The sequence below is a fragment of the Aedes aegypti genome, chromosome 2, assembly GCF_002204515.2.
Source record: "Aedes aegypti strain LVP_AGWG chromosome 2, AaegL5.0 Primary Assembly, whole genome shotgun sequence".
Lineage (NCBI taxonomy): Eukaryota > Metazoa > Arthropoda > Insecta > Diptera > Culicidae > Aedes > Aedes aegypti.
The window spans coordinates 219,303,717-219,326,577 of NC_035108.1; the positions used below are offsets into that span (position 1 = coordinate 219,303,717).

A 22,861-nucleotide genomic window follows, 5' to 3' on the forward strand; every position below is an offset into this window, starting at 1 on the left:
CTTATGGGAGCTCGCTCGTTTGTAGTTGTGAAACATTTTGCACCGTACACGGATGTCACGCACACTAAATGTCTTCTTCCCCACCTCGGTATATATTCTCATTGGTTTCTGCGCTCGTGTACGGTACATGTCCCCAACACTACTTAAAAATTGCTGGTGGAAAATCAATGAGAATATATACTAAGGTGTGGAAGAAGAAGCAACGGCTAAGTATTAGTAAAGAGATAAAACGTAAACAAAAATAACTACGTCACTAATTTACACGGCTTCTTATGGGAGCTCGCTCGTTTGTAGTTGTGAAACATTTTGCACCGTACACGGATGTCACGCACACTAAATGTCTTCTTCCCCACCTCGGTATATATTCTCATTGGTGGAAAATATAAACAAAGATCAGCTGTTCCCAGCAAAATCAAATGGCAGTATTTTCAACCAGCAAATTTGCGCATGTGTTCGTGACACCGCTCGGCGAGAGCTCAATGGCGTCCAGGTCGTGGTACACGTTGGGTTGTTTTTCTTTGCGGATTTTGGTGAGTTTTATTCAAGGTTTTATTAGATAAATACTCCTAAAAACAGATTTATACATTCAGAAATCTAATGATTTGTTTTGTTTTCAACAGATGTGTCTACTTCCGTACGGATTGATTGCAAATTTGGACGAAATCCCGATCAGCTTTATCTTCCATGTTCGCTCGGAAAGCAAGGGAATCTTGTTCGGATGCCTACACTGAGAAAAATCTACACGTCAAGGTCGTGTGTTTTACTTATAGATTTGCGCAATGAGGAAAACCACATGATTTGAGTGTGGTAGCCATACGGATTTCATCATTGATTTCACGGTATAATAACATGTGTATTAACATTAGGTTTTCATGTGAAACAAACATGAATTTCCAAATATAAAATCATGAAAACCAACTGATTTGCTTAATGAATTTGAAATGTAGTAGCTTTAGATAGTCATGTGTGGTAGAACATAAATGTCAAGGGACTGAAAGAAGAAATTTGGTAGAAAAACTTTTGCTCCCCAAAATATGGATCCGAAGCTCCTCTGCTTGTCGCAAGCTCTCTTGATTTTTTTCCAACCCGTGAGCCAGCAACAAGCGGGGCGCCGCAAATCCATAATTTGGGAAGCCAGGGATAAGCATATTCCATTTTTTTCGAAACTGAAAGCCAGGAAAATCTGTTAGTGGAATCCGATTTTTCTACTAAACTATACATTATAATCAATGTTTTCTTATAGAAAGGTAGAACTCTCGTATATCGGGCAACTTCACTAATAAAAGAAAAATCGAATTCACAAATTTTCATCTAACACTTTCAGCTTCAAAATTTGCTTCTTCTCTTTGGAAGCATGATGATGACTGTCGTTCGACACGAGGTCCAACCGCAATTCAGTTCACTATGCATCCCATGGGTTGATCACAAACAATTTAGAAGTTTTGAACATGAAAATCGATAGCATAGCTCATGGATTTCATCATAACAATCTCATTGCGCAAATCAATGAATCGACCAACTTGAACATGATGATTATGACATAAGATAATCATAAGCAAAACACACTGAATCCGTGTTGGAGTGATGATCTATGCGTCCATAGGTTGACATATACGAATCTGAAGAGAAAGCTTCGGGAACTTATGTGGAAAAAATATGGAATCCCTGTTGTCGGTTAATGAATCAATCCATGAAGCAAAACACAGGAATTTAACGTGTAACACACACGAAGTTTGCAAGAAAATCATAGCAAATCGATATGGTCGTTCATGAATCGATCCATAATTTTAAACACACAGATCGAGCGTGTGGATTTTTATCAGTGTACAACAGGATGAAAAGTATGGAAATTCGAAAGTATTGAGGATCCGTTGGCTGGCTCTTTGTCCAGTAGGGCGACCGGATTGATGACCCGCAGAGTGCCCGTGGCTTCTTTTTCGTCCGGGTCTTCCTTGCGTTTCATCCAAGCTGTCTTTCATCCTGATGTACCACGAAAGGGCCTTCTTCTTTTTTCCGGAACGGGTCAAATTCTTCCCCGGAGTGACAAGTGCTTGCTGATGCGATGAGTTAGCTGACCCTGTGTCCCATGAGTACCATCCTTTCGGGCAATCCGATCGTTGATCAGCAGATCATCGTCGAAGAACAATCTTCTTCCGTATCCGGGCGGGCATTCCGCCAGCATTCAACGTCTGGATCGGCTGCGTCGGACTTGTCTTCTCCGGTAACTTTGTCCCAAAGGGGTGTAGTCCCAGTGCTGCGGGGTCAAATGCAGGAGGAGAAGATCCGTCAATGTCCAATGGACCCATCGTTGTCATCATCGGGTTCATCACTGATTTTGACCTCCGACACGTCGGCCGATTGCTCCCGCCTCCGGTGTCGCCTTCCTCATCCGACGCGGACATTTTCCGTGATTATGGATGTCTTTTAACGATTGTTTACAACGGCTATTGGGGTGAGTTGTTAACGATCTATTTTGCAAGCGGATGGATTTTGCTGAATTTACCTGCGGTTCCATTGCCGTATCCACAAATTACGTCCATCGGATGGAAGAACAATTGAGAGAAGGAGGATTTCGTGCGAATCTTATCAGCTGGGGAATGAAACCTGATACGATGACCCACCCGAGATCAAATACAACAAACGACAGCTATACAGGTAAGTAAATCAAAAGGCAATGGCTATTTTGCGCAATGATAGACAATCATAAATATCTTCCCGAAGAAATACCGTAATGTGGTTCCGGGGATAAAAGGGTCTGAGGCCAAGGGTAATGTCTGTGCATTTTGTACACCACATACAGTGCATGGGCTGGTTCTAATGGGTCTTCGGTGGTGCGGCGTACCCAAAGTACGTACTCATTTGCCTAGAAACAGCGAGCTACACATTTGGTTACCAATGGCTTTTTGGGCGAAATAATGAATAATGCGAGATATCATAGAGCGTCCCTAATATAAGTAAACATTTCTCAAGATAATTCTCCTGAGAATTTTATTGAATTATTTTTAGTTCTTTCGAAATTCATCCTGGAAGTTATCTCCGAACATTCCATCGGAAATACCTTCACAGGTATCTGCTGGCAAATTTTTATAGAAATTGAGTATTCCCAGAGATTACAGTCAACTCTCCATAAGTCGATATTGAAGGAACCATGGAGTTAGGGAGGAATCGAGTTGGAGAGCACAAAACCAGTGCAAATACAATCCAAGGGACCATCGAGGTTACCATGAAAACTAACTTTTACTACGGTTCTCTAACTCAATATCGAGATACCAAATATCGAGTAAAGGAGAGTTAACAGTACAAAACAATATGCTGAAAATAATTGAAATTTCTTGGAAAATTTTCTGACTATTTGTGACTTACCGGTCAAAAATAGGGATTGCTCAAAGATCATGCTTTTAAAAGATTTTTTAAACTATAGTTAAGGTGAAACTTAATTAAATCCAAAAATACCCATCACAATGATCGACTCGTGCCCCTACTCACGTTTTCGAAGCAACTAAACTAAGGTAAAAGTGAACCATCGTCCCTGATAATTTTATTTCAAGCTTTCTGCTAGTGCCCAAGTATTTGTAGCTTACTTCGTGAGATTTGTGTCTATGCGGACATAGTGAGCACCCTGCATTATCACTGTTATCATCGTCAATTGTTTCACTGAATTTAAATTGAATTGCATTTGGTTAAGCCTAATCAATAGAAGTTAAAATTTTAAACAAAAACCATGTTTAGTTTGTGAAAAAATAAAGTTTCCGTTGGCCAAATTCTAGCTCCAACAATAAAAATTAGCCCTTCTCAAATAATTTTTGAAAGCCCTAATAACTTTATTTATTTAGTTATCATAATAATAATAATTTAATAAATTATTATAGTGGTTTTAATTTTCTGTTCACATTATTTTACATATATATTAGCGATTAACCTTAAAAAAAACTTGAAATTGTATAGTGAGGTGGGACAAAGTGACGAAAAAGAAGAAAAAAAGTAAAGGAAATCCTAATCCTTCACATTTTGCAGTTGCATGCTTTTATTTTGATGCGTAGTCGGTGTTTGCAATTTTAATAACAATTTATTAACTTTAAAATTTAAAAAATTCTTTGATCAGGGCCTTTGAAGTGGATCAGATGTTTCATTTTACTCCCTAATATCCTATGTGTAACCCTGTTAGTCCACTAAAAAGATGAGAACTCGGTTAATAACTGTGAAAGTGCTCATAAGAACACTAAGCTAAGAAGCAGGCTTTGTCCCAAAGAGTTAGTAATGTCAAGAAGCAGAACTATATCATACACTTAATATTTTTTTAATATTGTATGTTTCTATTCACCCCGCAATGGGGCGCATAAAAACACATTTAACACTTTTCTGTAAAAATCAATACTTTTTAATGATTTCTACTCTTGCTATTGAACTAATGAACAACATATATTATAGTAGATTTTCAAAGTTCATCGTGACATAATAGTAATATTTTTAACTGCAGGTCGCTTTGTTTCTATTCACCCCGTTTTATAGTAGGTACTTGAAAATATTAAAACAATTAAATTATGGTTACAGACTGAAGAGTGTTTAGAAAGTTTGCAGAATATTGGCATATTTCGGTTTTCAGAGAAATTCATACAAAATACTTGAACATTCTTGGTAAAAACTGAGAATTTTTAAAATTGTTATTTTATTTTAAATTTGTAGTTCTTATAAATATATTGTTTGTTAGGTTTTTTATGATATTGGGGAAGTATTGGCTGTATATTTTAGATTCTCATTTTCATTACCCGCGATTTTTTTTTTGTTTCAAAAAACTTAGGATTACTGGAAACGATATTCAGCTAGGATGTGTACCTAATTGCAAGACGATTACGCTAAAGCTATGTTAACGCTTATCGTTTCATTCTTTATAGCTTCAATTTTATGCGGCGTTCCCTTTTAAGTAGAAAAATCGAGGCTTATAGCGCTAAAATGGTTAGTTGGATTGAAGATTTATAAAAACTTATAGACTCTTGAAAATTCTTATTTTTATTTGAAATAAAAACTCGATTAATGCAAAATGTGAATTGCTAGAATAGGGTGAGGGCTAAGAAATCATTTTAGTCAATAGCTGACATCGTTAAATTTTTGACAATCTTGGTTGGTTAGTTTTTTTTTGTAAAAAATAGAGAAACGTGTACAGATTATTGATAATTTGTTCGAATATTTATAATTTGTTCAAAAAGCTGGAGACTCCCAGTTTATTACTGTTCTTTTGAACACTTCCACTGTGAGGGCCGCACGGGACGGTGTTTTAATCACCCTCTCCATTTGAAGAAGCAAATCTCAAGTACCACTCAATGGGTGATATGAATAAAAAACATTGAACTTTACTACATGTAGCATCTACTCAAAAACAAAATCCACAAAGTTTACTACACTTTTGGTATGAATAAACAACATGTAAATAAACGAACATGTAGTACTTACCTGAGAGAGACTCGCGAAGAGGAAAAATATCAACGTCATATGCAGCCCAGATTCCCCTCTCACGAAACGTCAAATGCAGCCCACCGTTTCTATGGCTGAAAAAGTGAAAAGTATTAGCTGTGTTCAATGACTTTGATCGAACTTGCTCGGGGTTGGTTGTACTAGCTCGTATTTTTTGTCAACAAATAACTGTCAAAGCTACTTCGAGCAACTCCAAGCTGCTTTCTCAATGAACGCTCTTTTTACTCTTTTTACTAATTTACCGGAATTCCACGTGAAAAAAAAATTCGCGCACTTAACAATCCGTATCGCTTCGGAATTTTGCTTTTTTTCTCAATGTTTACGTTTTTAAACGTCAAAAACACGAGCTACTGCCAGCTGGTTGAACTAGCTCGGACTCTAGCTTCCAACCTGTTTCGAGCGACTCGGAGTTGGTTGGACTCGGCTCAATGAACACAAACCCGAGCGACTCGAAGTAGGTTGGAGTGGCTCAATGAACACCAAAAGCTGACTCGCAAGTGGTTGCAACCAAGTTCGAGCAGCTCGTTGAACACAGCTATTGTGTTCAAAGTAAACTGTTATTAGCTGTGTTCAATGACTTTGATCGAACTTGCTCGGGGTTGGTTGAACTAGCTCGTATTTTTTGTCAACAAATAACTGTCAAAGCTACTTCGAGCAACTCCAAGCTGCTTTCTCAATGAACGCTCTTTTTACTCTTTTTACTAATTTACCGGAATTCCACGTGAAAAAAAAATTCGCGCACTTAACAATCCGTATCGCTTCGGAATTTTGCTTTTTTTCTCAATGTTTACGTTTTTAAACGTCAAAAACACGAGCTACTGCGAGCTGGTTGAACTAGCTCGGACTCTAGCTTCCAACCTGTTTCGAGCGACTCGGAGTTGGTTGGACTCGGCTCAATGAACACAAACCCGAGCGAAGTAGGTTGGAGTGGCTCAATGAACACCAAAAGCTGACTCGCAAGTGGTTGCAACCAAGTTCGAGCAGCTCGTTGAACACAGCTATTAAAAACCTCAGTCAGCGGAGCAGTTTTTTCCAAAGTTGCTGATAAATCTAAGCAGAAGATTAATTATTTCTAATGTCTACTACGTTTGCTGGCATGAAATTTCACTCAAACGGCTATTTATGATTCGATGTGATGCAAACTCAATCATTTTTTGCTGAGAAATTGATGTGAGGGTTTGTACGGCTTGCGCATAATTGGTATAAACACAAAGTGGAATAAGAAAAAAACTCAGCAATCACAGAAAAAGAAGACCGTCTTCGCGAGTCTCGTCTCAGGTACTTACTATACTTTCGAACATAGACCAATCCAGTTGCCTGCGTAGTAGTGCAATGTTGACAAAATTTTCTTTGTTTGCTGTGAGAACTGTCACAACATTGCTTTTGTTTGCTGTGAGAATCCAAATATAAACAGAATTGCTGCAAAACAACCGCTTCCTTGTTGGACTGCCGTTGGCCGAAAGCTCAATTACGTCAAACAAACATCGATACGTTTTCATTCTGAGGAAATCGACTTGTGTAAGATTGATTGTGCGTTGGTATTCGTGGCAGTTTGCTTGGGGACCTCTATGAGCAGTGACTGAAGCTGCACGTTAAGAAATTTCCATTCAGAATGCAGAGTGATTCTGCACGTAAAGAACAATCTATTCAGAGTGACGCTTAAAATTAATACAATCCAACCCCCTGAAGAAAGCGCTAGTTCTTGAAGCCTACCACCATCTGTGTGGCGCTAGTGCTGGAGTAAACAAATTTAGGCTTTGCCCTCATCAAACCGCGTGTGGAAGCGACAAATGTCGTATGAGAAAAACATTATACTATTGATAATCGTTTTTCGTTGTGCCTAATAAAATGTGGCTAAATTATCTAGCAATTATAGAAAAACTGGATAAAGTAATACGCACTCAACACCAGATTCATAGGTAAAATATGAATGTCGCATTCGAAAACGAGTGTGTTTCGTGCCTAAAACGGTATTTTTGGTCGAGCTGTCAAATCAGCACCTTCTCCAGCACCAAATTTTTGGCTTCAATTCAGTTGTTCGTAGATGACAGCCGTTTCAGTCCTGTGATACAATCACGCATATGAAGGAAATGCATGGAATCTAATCGATTAAGCGACAATTTGCACACAATCATGGAGGTGCTGTAATTTGACAATAGTTGTAGTGTAATTTTGCGATTAGTCTGATATTCTCTTTATGTCTATGATTTTATGATGATGGTACATCAAAGAATTTTCTGGGTGGTTTTCGGTCTTCGCCAACGCCAATGATTGATATTTTTTTTAATATTAGCTTAACATCTATGAGGAGATCTTAAGATTACAGCTATCAAATTAGGAACCACATATTTTCTAGCACCAGTACTGAGATTCTGGTGAGATTGCGGTAGAATTTTGATGCTCCCCGTTTGTGTTCTTAACAGCATGTTGAATTTCGGAAGTTCTAAGTGTTTCTGTGATATTCTCGTTATTTTGGTGGGGTTTCTGATAGTATCCTTGGAATTTCTAGAACTTAGAATGTAGAGATTTTTATGGGAATTGTAGTGATTCCATTGGTAGTCGTTAGAATTCAATGAGGATCTCCCCTAAACACCTGGGTTCCCTTTGAAATAATTAAAATTCTTATCGATTTCACAAAAAATCCCATTGAAATCATACAAATATTTACCGACATTCAAAAGGTTTATTATATTATTATATTAAAGCTTTGCTTTGAAATTTCAACGGAACTGGAAATCCGACATCCCTATCGGAATCCCAAAGTTCTTACAGGAATTCCGGAATTCCAAAGGAAATCTGAGAATCTGAGATGTCAGTATTTACACGTAAAATTCAGAATTACATTAGGGGAACATGGTCCGATTCGGACCTAGTAACAGTTTTTTGGCCATATCTTTTCAGCACGATGAATGGCATAAAAAGTTTTATGTTTTCGAGAAAGCGCAATTCAGCGCGCACATTTTTCTCTCAGAGAGTTTTGTGATAGCTCCTACCAGGACATGGCTAGACATGTTTGAACCAACTTCTCCAAAAGGTGTTAGTAACAAAATATTACTCAGATTTGTTTGGTATCAAAGCTTATTGAACTTTTTCTGCAAGCGCAAGCATAAAAAATGAACTCAATGTATGAGAAATTTCAAACTAATTCGAGTCAGAACAAGCTCAAGTGAAATATGAATTTCATTAAAAAATATGTCGGAAACTTGTTCAAAATTGGGTACGGTCAACTATTCCTGACTCGATTTTGAACAGACTATCGTGTATGGGAGCTATCGAGATGAAGTACACATATTTTCAAATTTTAGAGCTTTTTTTTATTTATTTTGACAAAATACATTCGAAAAAGTAATTTTGAAGTTGAATATTGTAAAATTTTCCACACATTGAAACTTTGCTATGAAATATCGGGTTGAAAAGGTGAACTTGTATGGGAAACTGAAACAGACAACAAACAGACTCGAAGTCTCGGAAATTCAAGTTTGAGAAGTACCTACTTATATTTATGGATTGAAGTACACTATATTGAAGGGACTGCGTTTTCCTTCGAGCTTGTGAACAAAAACACAGTAAATCGGATAAGGGATAGTTGACTGTATAGTTCTTATATACTACTCGTAAACGTTTTTTATAGCGTATTGCTAAACTATTTTGGATAAAGCTTGGCTGTGGTATTGATGAAGATGCTTTTCAAGCTGCTGATTTATTGATTCCTTTAGTTTTTGGTAATCTACCTCATTTCTTACATTTTTTGCGAAGCCATTTTCTTGACCGCAACAGAAACAAAGGCACTATTAATCAATATTACAACTTCTGTGATTTTCGATTGAGTCGGGAAGATTTTCACGGGGTGGAGCTCTTAGAATAGACTGAGTACAAGTTGAAAAACAAGAGGTCCGTTTTGAACCATATCAAAAGGTCCGGATTGGACCAACACACATTTTGAGATTTTCAAACTCGTTGAGCACAAACGGTGCATAGACATATCAAAACCATATGGTCAGATGAAAGCTTAGGCTAGGGTGATTCGATTATAAAATAACACAGAGAGATTGGATAATTATTGTCGCTTATAGAAGCTTGGAAATAACGCGAACCGACAGTACACCTGAGCACTTCAAAACAATAAACTAATATAAAAATCAAACGTAATATTGCGGCGCTTATATTAAATCCACATCCAGCGGCGGCGGTAACGCGCAGAAGATATGCGCGCAATTCAAACGCAACGTCAAAATTCAAGTAGGCTTGGATTTTTTCGTTCTTCAAGGACGCAAATGTTTCAAATTTGCTAAATCTGAAACATTTGGTGATTTTCATTATCACTGCGACGGTATATCGACATTTTCAGATAATCGCATTACGTGGATTTATCTTGCAGAGCACAATAACTGAAGGCGTCAAATTTATTGTGTTAGATCTAAGCCAAACGGTGAGCAGAAAAACGGTACACGCAAAAAAATTGTGCGGTAAAAACTACCATTCTAGGGGGTTAACTTAAGCGCTCGCACCGGCAATTTTCAGCAGACCAGAAATGCGCTTGATTCTACCATGTCCGTTGTCGAAATCAGGTTGTTGTAAATTATTTCTGTCAAATGTATCAGTAATGTGGTGGGATGTACAGTAAAAATAGTAAATTGATCTGAAATTCCATGGTAGTTTCAAGAATGGGCGTACTCAGCTAAAATAGTAATTTTTACCACAGATTTTTTTCCCGTGTACCCACGATCTTTACAGTAGCGCCAGTATTGAGAAATCTCGATTACTTTTTCAAATCGACGTAAATAACTTCCATACGGTTTTGAGAAAATTAATTCAGAAGAATCACATCCTGTCTTCTAAAACTGTTTTAAAATGAATCATCTTTTTAACATTTTTTCGACGTGTACATTGCTTAAATTTTGCATACCATGAGCTCCCGTTCGAAAACTATGGAGTTATTATTATTTCACACAAGAATTTAATGACAAAATGATAAGCCGTTTTTTTTCAGTTACTTGCGACGTTTTTCTACCAGTGTAAAATCGACTCAAGTAGTGTTTTGTTTTGATTCGTGATTAAGTCACTTTGTCTCTCCATACATCGGGGCGACGAAAGTAGTGGTTAGGATGCGAAAGTTGAAAATCTTACTTTCGTCGTTTTGTAAATCCGGAAATAAAACGTTCTAAAAGTGAAAAATCGAGTTGGTTCAGAGCGAAATGTGTAGAATTTCGTCTGCGGAACAAGTAGGATCGATAAAGTAAGTTTGTATACTTTTATGACTTGAGTCTGTATGAATAAGTTTTCGAGAAATGTTTGATGGTCCGAATTAGAACAGGGTTCGAATTGGACCAGGTTCCCCTATAAATATATGAATTCTTACCAACATCCTAAAATTCCTAGAAAATAACATAATTATCGTAATGCCAGAATTCACACGGATATTACAAATTGCTACTGCCGGTAGTCATACCGGAATCTCAGCATTGGCGGGGCGAATGTTTTCGTAACCTCAAAATTCCTAATGCGTAGTATGCACCTGAAACGTAAAGCGCTCAAGTAAAATTTCTCTTGTTTACCAAAGTAATTTTGACAGCCGATCCAGTATGAGCGAAGTATCACTTTTACTTGCGGAATAATTGAGCGGCACATTTTTCCGTACGGAAAAGTGACAGCTCCATTTGATTTGTACGGCAGGCGTTACCGACGTTATGAAATCAGCTCTACTTCTCAGCAGCGTACAGCTCAAGTAATTTCGGTAGAGGAATCATTCCTTGACCGTTTCTTGTCCTATCCTTTTGCACAGTACTTATGATCAGCGTACCGCAGGGTGGCCACCGAACCGGGAAAAACGGGAAAAGCGGGAAAAAGACGGGAATTTGAATCCATCGGGAAAAAGACGGGAAAAACCGGGATTTTGAGATGGACACCGGGAAAACCATTTTGAAAAAACATCTTCAAGCTCTAAATTTACAAACCACCAAATATAGGTTATAGAAAGTTGATATGGTTTATGATATTTCCATTGAGCATCTGTATTGTTGGAAAAATAACATTTGAACATTAATGATTCAATTTCTCGTAGAAATAGTCTACTTTGCTATACTAAAGTTCTTAGAAATGTTTCAAATTGGTTGGTAATGTTTCGAAATCGTTTATTTTTTTCTCGCACTACCAGGGCTTGATTTTTTCACTTACTTATGACTCAATGTTTTGAATCAGAGTTTCAAAACTTCAGGCTGAATTAAACCATAGACAAATAGACGTCACACTCTCACTGCAGTCCATCGACCAACTTTTTAACGTTCGATTCGAATATATGGTAGGTGGTCAATCGACCACCCGTAGCGCTCGCGTCGTTTTTGTTCGTGTTTGACGTTTACACACTACCACCACCTGTTGGGCCATCGGCTACCTACAGTGTTTTTAGCATTGGGCGTACATGTTTTCGCGACTATGATTTTGATCGCGATTTGTTCTAAGTGTTACGTCTGTTTCTCTGTGATTAAACCTTGAACATATTGGATTCATAACTTTATTTAGTTTAATGGGACTTTGTTTCATCCTCAACTTAAAGTTTATTTGCTTTAGTGAACTTTTCTTTTTTAAGAAGAAAATAAAATTGAAAGATTATAGATTGAAACATTTGAAATAGTGTAATAGGATGCACAAGAGGGACATATCCTATATAAATGAAAATGGAATGGTGTTCGTATGTTGGCTTGAGAACGGGACGACCGATTTGAACATTTTTTTCACTTTTGTTGCCATCAAGAGCTCCGTAATTTTTCATACTAATTGTACGGGAACCAAAAAACTAACCCGAATATTATTTTTTTTATTGGACGGAAAAATCACCCAAAATAAATATTCAGTTAAAAGTCATCCTTTTGCGTATGGGCCTCTCAATTTAAAACCGGGAAAATTTTGAAAATCATACCGGGAAAACCGGGAAAAAAGCGGGAATTTCAAAATGGATATTTGGTAGCCACCCTGGTACCGGCCATAAGCAAAACTCAAAATACCTTCCGAAATATCAAAACTTATATCGTTTTCCCATGATTTTTACTCAAAAGTAAATTATTCCATTCAATTCCGCAATCTCAAAGCATGTGTAGCAATCTCTGAAGCTAACTACCAGTAGCTTTGTAGTAAATGCTACCTTTATTCATAGCAATGCGTTGTTTGTAGTATGTTCGAAAAGTGTAAAAAGGAAAATGACACAAACATGTTCCACTCGTGTTCCACATATAGCGTTTACTACCGAGAATGTAGTAAACTCAACTTTACTACATTTTATTCATACGGCCCAATATATCGATGCGAATAATGTATCACTATAATTATATATATGTAGTGCACAACCCATTAAATTTTTAGTTTTATCGGTTCACTAAAACTAGAGAGAAAACTCACTATTTGTACCGGATTTCAGTTTTAACAGTATTAATTACGTTCGCGTAACTTTTTCCCTTTTTAAAAATATTGTCGATTCTACAAACACATTTGTAAAAATAAAAATTGTAATTTGTTGAATCGAAAAACGAGTAGGGAGCCGGATACTATTCTTGGCACTTTTTATTCACTTCGGCAGTAGAGTTTTTTGAAAGCTGCTGAGCTCATATATGGCTACAATATGCGTCGCATTGAAATGCTTCTTCTTGCAAAGTTTCAGATAGTTCCAACGAGGGAAACTCCCCATGCCAAAGTGAATTATGGAAGTGCCCAAGTAGCTCTACACCCTATCCTGTTTTCTAGTTTTCCAACTAGAAATTTTGTTGTTTTAGAAATATGCTGGTTTAGAAGCTAATATGCTAGTGGATTGATTTGATACACATACAAATTAAAATTATTAATTCTAATCAATGCATTTTTAGTTGCAACATATTAAAATTATCCTGCGTGAATGATTTCTCCAGAAGCTCCAGATGAAAAAACTCAAAATTCAATAAGAATCTCATATTAAGTCTTTAAGAGCTGCCGATGTATATATATATATATATATATATATATATATATATATATATATATATATATATATATATATATATATATATATATATATATATATATATATACATATATATATATATATATATATATATATATATATATATATATATATATATATATATATATATATATATATATATATATATATATATATATATATATATATATATATATATATATATATATATATTGGGAACTTTTTAAATTTTTCATGGATTTGTCCATCTACTAGGAAACTGAGTATTATGAATTACATGAGATATGTGAAAGTTTTGTAGCGTATTCATGCAAGAGAGTCCCTTGGCTTGGAATTATATTTTCCAAGGGACGATGATTTTAGATATTTGATTGCTGTATTTTTTAGTGTTGATTAGAGGTTGCATGAACTTCATAACAATGGCAAAGTTTTTATTACAATAATCAGATTCTGTTGATATTCTGATTTAGTGATCTTTTTCAAATTACTGCATAATACGGTTACCACTTATTGAAATCATTTATACTCCAGGAAAATATAATTTCAAGCAGGTGAGAAGATTACATACTGAGAGTGGGTTGTGAGCACAATCAGAACCTTGAAAGCGCAATGTGAGATAGTATATGAGAATACCGCAGAGACTATCACGGCCATTACTTATCCCGGCTTTGGACTGACTAGCGCTCTCATTGCCTCACCAAATGCTGCAAAATGAAAATGGAAACGTATTCTTGCAAGAGAATATTTGAAAGTTCTAAAAGTCACTGTAAACTGAACGTTTTAAAAAATGTTTGAAGATTATTGTGCAATTGCCTGAGTTGATTTTTAACGAACTATCACTTAAGGGTGCCGTAATCCAGGGTCAAATTAACCATTGCATTTTTGGTGTACAAGTGGACGAACACAAGATACAAGATACGACGAATAATAGCGCTTGCGACGAAGTAGATCGAAATCTTATCATGTTAAATTTACATGTAAATGATGCGTTGTAGCAGCCCTGGTAGAAGTTTATAGGAATTTTTCAAGAAACTCTTGGAAAAGTCCTGCACAGAATTTAAGGGGATGATTTAAAAATATTTGAGTAATCTGTATATTCGTGTAAAATTTCACTCAAACTCACTTATTCATAGCTAAATAGAACCAGCCTGAGTCCAGTAGTCAATAACTACTCCTCTGATACAGTGGGATGCCGTTTTTGGCAACAAAGTTGAAATTTTCAGTTGCCAAAAACGGAACCGTGCCGAAATCGGAACCCATATTTCAAATTTTATTTTTCAACTATTGGTTTTGAAAGCATCATTACAAAGTTAATACATCATTTTTATGGAATCATAAGGCGTTGAGACTTCGAAAAGGTTCACTTCGAAGCATTTTCCCGAAGGGTTATACTATGCTATTGTAGCATTCATATTCAATCTCACAGCATAAAACTAAACCCTATCACATCACATAGTCACATTCCAGAACTTTCAACAACTTTCTCTTTATTTGCATAATTGAGCGACAACCTTCAAACGTTGCAGTTCTTTTCTGCTTTCTTTTTATTGTTGTCATAAGGACCATTAAAGCAAAACACCCCGCAAAAGCAAAAGCAAAGCACCGACAACCTTGACCATTTTCTTAATGCTGATGCAAGCGCAACTCAACAGCTGCGCGACACATTGACACGCTTAACCCTGACGACCGACGCATCACGCTGGCTCTGTGTTTTAGTTATACCTACCCTTTTTGTAAACTAGTTATAAAACAGTCAAGCACCAGAAATACATGATTCATTCTGAAACGCATCGCACTTCGTGTAAGTTCTTTTAGTCACAAAGCCTTCTCCGGCACCATGCCACGATTTGGCGACCGTGAACAGTGAGCTCGAGTGAAAAACCAAAAGCCAAAAGTGTCTAATGATTTTAGACCGGTGAAAAGCGTAACGATCTTAAGAAAAGTTACTAAGTGTTCTCACTAATAGTACTAATCAGTTCAGTGAAGAACTTTAAGGTTCTGTGCCATAATTATGAGCTGGTTTTCAGACACCATTATCAACAAGACTGAAGTAAGCCTGAGCACGACGGAGGCGAGAATCATCGCCGGCACCATCGTATTTATTGCATCAGTGTTAGCCCTGTTCCTGTGCTTGCGTGCACATAGTAAATTCGCGAAAGCAAAAATGCGGCAGACAGCACAGCGAGAAATTCGTTTAAACAACGTGAAAATCCAACAGTGAAGAAATCTGTGAAATCAACTCAAGATCTAGTGCTAAAGTGCAAGTGCACAAAGAAAAAATACTAATCGATATCAACTGCAGGCGAGACCACTGCCGATAACCATCGGCAGGCGGGTTTGAAGGACGAAATAGTAGTGGAGGATGCAGTTCGACGACGAGAGTACCTACCAGGCCGCCGATGTTCAAAGCTGAAAAAAAATACGTAAGTGGAGTGCAATAATTTTAGTACCCTAATTAATGGAAGTAATAGAGGCCAACATCGAACATTTGAGGAAAATTGAAAACAATTTCAAAAAGGCCCCCAATAGAAGCTATTCAAAACTATTTCTAAATCAAAAGTTAGACCAAGTTAGAGAGTTAAGGAACATAATTGTAGACGATCTTGCTACCCTAGAGGATGTTTTATCTCAAAAATACGTAGATTCCAAGTACGTTGAAGTAAGAACGGTAACTAGCCGAATTTTTCACTTTATCGAGTTACGTATTGGCAGTGCACGAAATACAAATTACACATTTAAAACCCTTGCTCGTCTTGCGATAATCTGTAGAAAACTTAGAAAAGATCCAATACAATCCAACACAATGGCAGAACAATTTGACATTAAAACAGCTACCGCTATCGTACAGACGTACGACGGAAGCTCCGCCAATTTAAATACATTTATTGATGGAGCTAACCTCCTCAAAGAATTTACTAGTCGTAATCATATGGAGATGGCAGCAAAATTTTTAAAGACACGCTTGACTGGTAAGGCAAGACAAGGCCTACCTGAGGATGTAAAGACAATTGATGATATTATTACAGATGTCAAAGCACGCTGTACCGAAACTATCACAGCACAAAATATTATGGCCAAACTTAAAGCAAGTAGCCAAAAGAACGATCTAGAACAATTTTGCACGGATGTTGATTCACTAACCACTCAGCTCCAAAATATATATGTGTCCCAAAAAATACCGACAGAAATTGCTAAATCAATGGCTGCTAAAGCAGGTATTGATACATTGATAAACGGTATCAAAAATACCGAAACTAAAATAATCTTGAAAGCTGGCAATTACTCGTCAGTAAGAGAAGCCATTCAAAAGGTGAACGAAAACACTACACAAGAGGCGTGCGAAAAACAAATATTCCACATGGTTGGTCAAAAGTTTACCAACAGGAATCGTCAGTATTTTAATGTTCAACGCGGAAACTATCGTGGGAGATATGTAAACCGCAATACAAGATTTAATAATAACAACAATAATAGGCAATATTCTGGAAACTACGGACGGGATCAAAATCGATACAATCCAGAAAACCGATACCGTAACAATGACTACAATAGACGGGGTAGTAGTCAACGCAACCATCCTAACAGAAATGTGTTTTACTCGGAAAACGGCAATCAACCCTCGACTCAACCCCAGGTCGAGGCGGAAGCGGAGCATGGGGATCAAATAATTCATCCAAGGAGATAAATCTCTTCAATATAAATATGAATTATTCTATATTTGTAACAGTCAAACTTGAAATGTGCGAAAAAATTTGCACACTTATTGTAGACACGGGTGCAGATATTTCAGTAATCAAGGAAAATATCCTGAACCCGAATCAAAATATATATCCCGCACAAAAGTGCATCATAAACGGAATAACCGAAGGAAAAACTGAGAGTATTGGACTCACATATACTAATATTAAAATTGACTACAACAAAATACCCGCGAATTTTCAGGTCGTAGATAAAAACTTTCCTATTTGTACAGATGGAATCTTAGGAAGAGATTTTCTAGCGAACTACGGCTGTAATATATGTTTAAAATCTTGGTTATTGACATTTAGTTACAAAAATGAACTATTCGAAATTCCGATCGAAGACAAATTTCAAGATCACCTCGTAATTCCACCTAGATGCCAAGTGATCAAACAAATATTCATACCTGAGATAAAAGAAGACAGTGTAGTTATAGCCGATCAAATAAAACCTGGAGTATTCATCGGAAATTCAGTAATTAACAACAAGATTCAGTTCATTAATGTACTCAATGTAAATAGCAGTACAAGAACTATCCCACATACATTTAAACCCAAGATAGTACCACTTAAAGATTACCTATTAGTTAATCCGAATAAACAAAAAGAAACTTCGACAAGAAGCCATCAACTAATTGATGAGCTAAATCTGACGACTATACCAGATGAAGAAATTAAAAGCAAATTAAAACAACTTTGTCTGGATTTTAATGATATTTTTGCCTTGAAAGATGAACCGTTATCGGCAAATAATTTTTACAAGCAAACCTTAAAGCTAAATTCGGATAGCCCCACTTATATCAAGAATTATCGCATACCAGAAGCTCATAAAGCAGAAATGGATAAACAAGTGCGAAAAATGGTCGATGATAAAATAGTCAGACCATCAATATCTCCTTTCAATTCGCCAATTCTTATAGTACCCAAGAAATCCAACAATGACGAGAAAAAATGGCGACTAGTAGTGGATTTCCGCCAACTTAATAAAACCATTATTGCAGACAAGTTCCCATTACCAAGGATCGACGAGATGTTAGACAACCTTGGACGGGCAAAGTACTTTACAACTCTTGATCTTGCATCTGGTTTTCACCAGATCGAGTTGAACGAAAATTCTAAACACTACACAGCTTTCTCGAGCTCTTCCGGACATTATGAATTCAATCGTCTTCCCTTTGGACTTAATGTTTCTCCCAACAGTTTCCAGAGGATGATGACGATTGCTCTCAGTGGGTTACCCCCTGAGTGTGCCTTCTTGTACATCGATGACATCCTTGTAGTCGGATGCTCGGTAAATCACCATTTTAAAAACCTAGAAACAGTTTTTAAACGATTAAGGCAATATAATCTGAAACTGAATCCAGCAAAATGCAATTTTTTCAAACATGATGTTACCTATTTAGGACATCATATTTCAGAGAAAGGCATTTTACCGGATCCATCAAAATATAACGTGATTAAAAACTTTCCAATTCCCAAAACCTCAGATGAAGTTAGAAGATTTGTTGCGTTCTGTAACTATTACAGACGTTTTATTCCCAAATTTGCTGATATAGCACACCCACTTAATAAACTTTTGAGGAAAAATGCAGTATTCGAATGGAACGAAAAGTGCAAAACAGCCTTTGAAACGTTGAAAAGGAAATTAATTTCACCTCCAGTTCTGAGATTTCCTGACTTCAAGAAAAGCTTTGTCTTAATTACAGATGCATCGAAAGTAGCATGTGGTGCAATCCTTGCCCAAAGTTATGATAACGTTGATTTACCTATTGCATTTGCAAGTAAAGCATTTACTAAAGGTGAATCAAATAAATCTACAATTGAACAAGAATTGACAGCCATCCACTGGGCAGTGTTACATTTTCGACCCTACCTAATAGGAACAAAATTCACAATTAAAACAGATCATAGACCTCTAGTCTATTTGTTTTCAATGAAGAACCCTACTTCAAAACTAACTCGTATGAGATTAGAACTGGAAGAATTTGATTATGATATCAAATATGTACAAGGTAAAACGAATGTGGGAGCAGACGCTCTCTCACGAATCAAACTCGATTCAGACATACTCAAAAACATGACAGTGCTCAAAGTTACCACTAGAGCCATGTCCAAGAAAACGGAAACACAACCGAGTGTACAACACAATACTGTGAAACAAAATAGCAACGAGACTGATCACCTCAATGCGTTTGAATCACTCAACAACACCGAAATTTATGACCTACCAAAACTATATATAGAGCGCTATAAAAATAAATCGTATATATACCAAATATTGAACAAAAATTTTAAAAAGGTCTTGACACGAGAGTCAAGTACTCAAGTACCCAATCTAACAAATATGTTCGAACAAATAGAGAAATGGGCAAAAGAATTGAATGTTGAAAAAATAGCTCTAGCGCTATCTAGTACAATATTCGAATTTATTAGTGTACACGAATTTAAAAATCAAGCCAATGAAACGCTTCAAAAACTGCAAATACTGCTGTATATACCACAGCAAGACATACAAGATACAAATATTATAACAAAAATTATTGCTGAAAACCATGAATCAGCATTTGGCGGACATGTCGGCATAAACAGACTATATCGTAAACTGAAAACAATGTACAAATGGCCTAATATGAAAGCCACCATTACAAATTATGTAAATCAATGTATCACATGTAAACAACATAAGCACACTATTAGAACTAACGAAAATTTTATGCATACACCTACTCCGCTAAAATCATTCGAATCAATAGCCATGGATACCATTGGACCTTTTCCAAAGTCTGATTCAGATAACAGATACGCCTTGACAATTCAATGTGATTTGTCTAAATACGTCATAGTAAAACCAATCAAAGATAAGCAAGCATCCACAATTGCTAAAACATTTATTGAAAATTGCATTTTGATATACGGAACACCTTCGATCATACGAACAGATCAAGGAACCGAGTACAAAAATGAAATATTCAATAAAATCTCTGAAATGTTGCAATATACACATATCTTTTCAACTCCATACCATCCCCAAACTATCGGAAACTTAGAACGGAATCATCGCTGTTTAAATGAATATTTGAGGCAGTTCGTTAATGAATCTCAGACCGATTGGGATGAATGGATTTCTTACTATGCTTTTTGTTATAATACCACACCATGCACAGATATCCCTTATACACCATATGAACTTGTTTTTGGAAAAATGGCAACGTTACCCAATAACTTAAAGAATCCAACACATATAGAACCAATTTATAACTATGATCAATATTATGCAGAATTAAAATATAAATTACAAGCAACAGCAATTAGAACTCGAAATATCATTGACAAGGTTAAGAATAATCGAAATACAAAACAACATGTCACAGCAAAACCAATAAACATTGAAATAGATGATCTCGTAATGCTAGAAAACCCAAATAGAAATAAACTTGACAAAGTATATAAAGGACCATATAAAGTAATCAATATAACACATCCAAATATAACAATACTGGATGAAGCAACGAATATTCAGCATACAGTTCATAAGAACAGAGTAATTAAAATTTAATTCATTTCTAAGCTAAGTGTATAATGTAACGTAATGGCGAAATTAAAAGTTTATATTATTAGCATTTAAATTACTTGTGAAACATGAAGCCAGAGAGACATAAACTTTTTCAAGACTGGTTAAACCACTCTTCCTTCAGGGGGGAGGTGTAGCATTCATATTCAATCTCACAGCATAAAACTAAACCCTATCACATCACATAGTCACATTCCAGAACTTTCAACAACTTTCTCTTTATTTGCATAATTGAGCGACAACCTTCAAACGTTGCAGTTCTTTTCTGCTTTCTTTTTATTGTTGTCATAAGGACCATTAAAGCAAAACACCCCGCAAAAGCAAAAGCAAAGCACCGACAACCTTGACCATTTTCTTAATGCTGATGCAAGCGCAACTCAACAGCTGCGCGACACATTGACACGCTTAACCCTGACGACCGACGCATCACGCTGGCTCTGTGTTTTAGTTATACCTACCCTTTTTGTAAACTAGTTATAAAACAGTCAAGCACCAGAAATACATGATTCATTCTGAAACGCATCGCACTTCGTGTAAGTTCTTTTAGTCACAAAGCCTTCTCCGGCACCATGCCACGATTCTATGAATCTATAGCTCCGTAATATTAAATCTGGCAAACGATTTTCTGGTCGCGTTTTTACGCCTCAACGTCTTCAATTATTTTTTAGAAGCTTTATGCATAATGTTTGTATAAGAGGGCCTTGTAAAACCAATAATCGCATAAGTGACTTTTATTGAAGAACTGGACATTTTCTTAAAACTATGAGAGAAAACGAAAACAAATATGTTTTCTTTTAAAGACGTATTTGCAAATCAAATGCGCTGGGTATTGCAAAACGGCTGACCTTTTTTTCTAATTAAATGAACATTTAAAATCAGTTTAACTTTTGGACTTTAGCATTAAATCTGAAAAATTCGGTAAGTTCAGAATTGCTCCTTCAATTTATGTTTCTGATAAAGTAAAGCATTTTATAATGAATGGTTGACTGTATCAAAAGGGCAAACATAAACATGAGAAGATGCATAAATGGCTTATAATTGTGTAGAATTTAATTTTTACTTGAAATATTTTTCAATTCAGCTTGATATATGTTTTACACCTGCCTTATGAAATCAACTGAAATTTACAGGATCCTGTTATGAAACCTCAAAAACCTAATAGGAATATTCAGGTTCTTATAAGATATCTACAGAAAAAAACGCTTGAGCTCTGAAGCATCTTGCCAAGCATCCTTAGGATCTCGCATAGAGCTCTCAGGATCTTGCTAAGGATTTTGCTATGAGTTAACATCTTGGAATTCCGCTGCGATGTTGCCGTAAATTCTCAAGTCTCCGATGAAAAAAATTAAAAGTTTATTATTATTAGGCTACCACTAGCACACCTCAAATTCCTCTGGGAACCTTTTCAAAATCCTCAAGCTATCGCCAAAAATATTAAAAAATACTACTAGAAATTCACATTATCCCGCTTAAAATTTACAGACCTTAAGATTTAAATTTACAGAATTTAAGACGCCCTAGAGTTTATTAGGAATCACCAGATTTTGGACATAATCCTCCATAACCAGTTATACATTCTAACAATCCCTCATGAAGCTCTCAGTGTCCACTTGGAATCTGCAGATATCCTCATGAATTCGTGAAAATTTCTGAAAAGTCCCACAAGAACGAATAATCCCTTAAGGATTCTCCAGGGTACAGTTAGGAAACTCATAGACTCAGCTTGTAAGGAACATTTTGATGATGTTGAGACCGGTATCCTTGATTAACAATCTTGTACAGAATTCTGGATCGTCTCTTAACAAATCTAACGCCTTATAGAGTCTATAGAAAAGAGAGAACGTAGCTTTAAATAGTTGACGCAGAAAGATCAATATACACACCAATACCACAGACAAAAAGTAAAAACACTCTCAGTCGTATTTATCACACGCTTCAATGGTATTATTGAAAATAAATTGTAGTTTGAACTGTATTCGCATTTTTCACGTTATTTAATGAAATTTTAAAAAAAGTTATGATACATGACATTTTGCTGTACATATTTGTATCTATTATTGCGGTGTGTTTTTACATACGCAATGTATATAAATCCATAATAATAAACACAGCGAG

At 36.2% G+C, this 22,861-nt stretch overlaps 2 long non-coding RNA genes across 2 annotated transcripts in view; both read left to right on the forward strand.

Moving 5' to 3' along the window:
* Positions 1-387: 387 nt before the first annotated feature.
* Positions 388-777, forward strand: LOC110675542. The gene is made up of 2 exons (XR_002499582.1): positions 388-530; positions 621-777. It is a non-coding gene; the product is annotated as an uncharacterized LOC110675542 (long non-coding RNA).
* Positions 778-1,746: 969 nt separating this feature from the next.
* The window catches only part of LOC110676382, a 34,551-nt gene continuing 13,436 nt past the window's right edge, over positions 1,747-22,861 (forward strand). The window contains exon 1 of the long non-coding RNA XR_002500330.1: positions 1,747-2,655. This is a non-coding gene — a long non-coding RNA (uncharacterized LOC110676382). The remainder of the gene's footprint in view (positions 2,656-22,861) is intronic.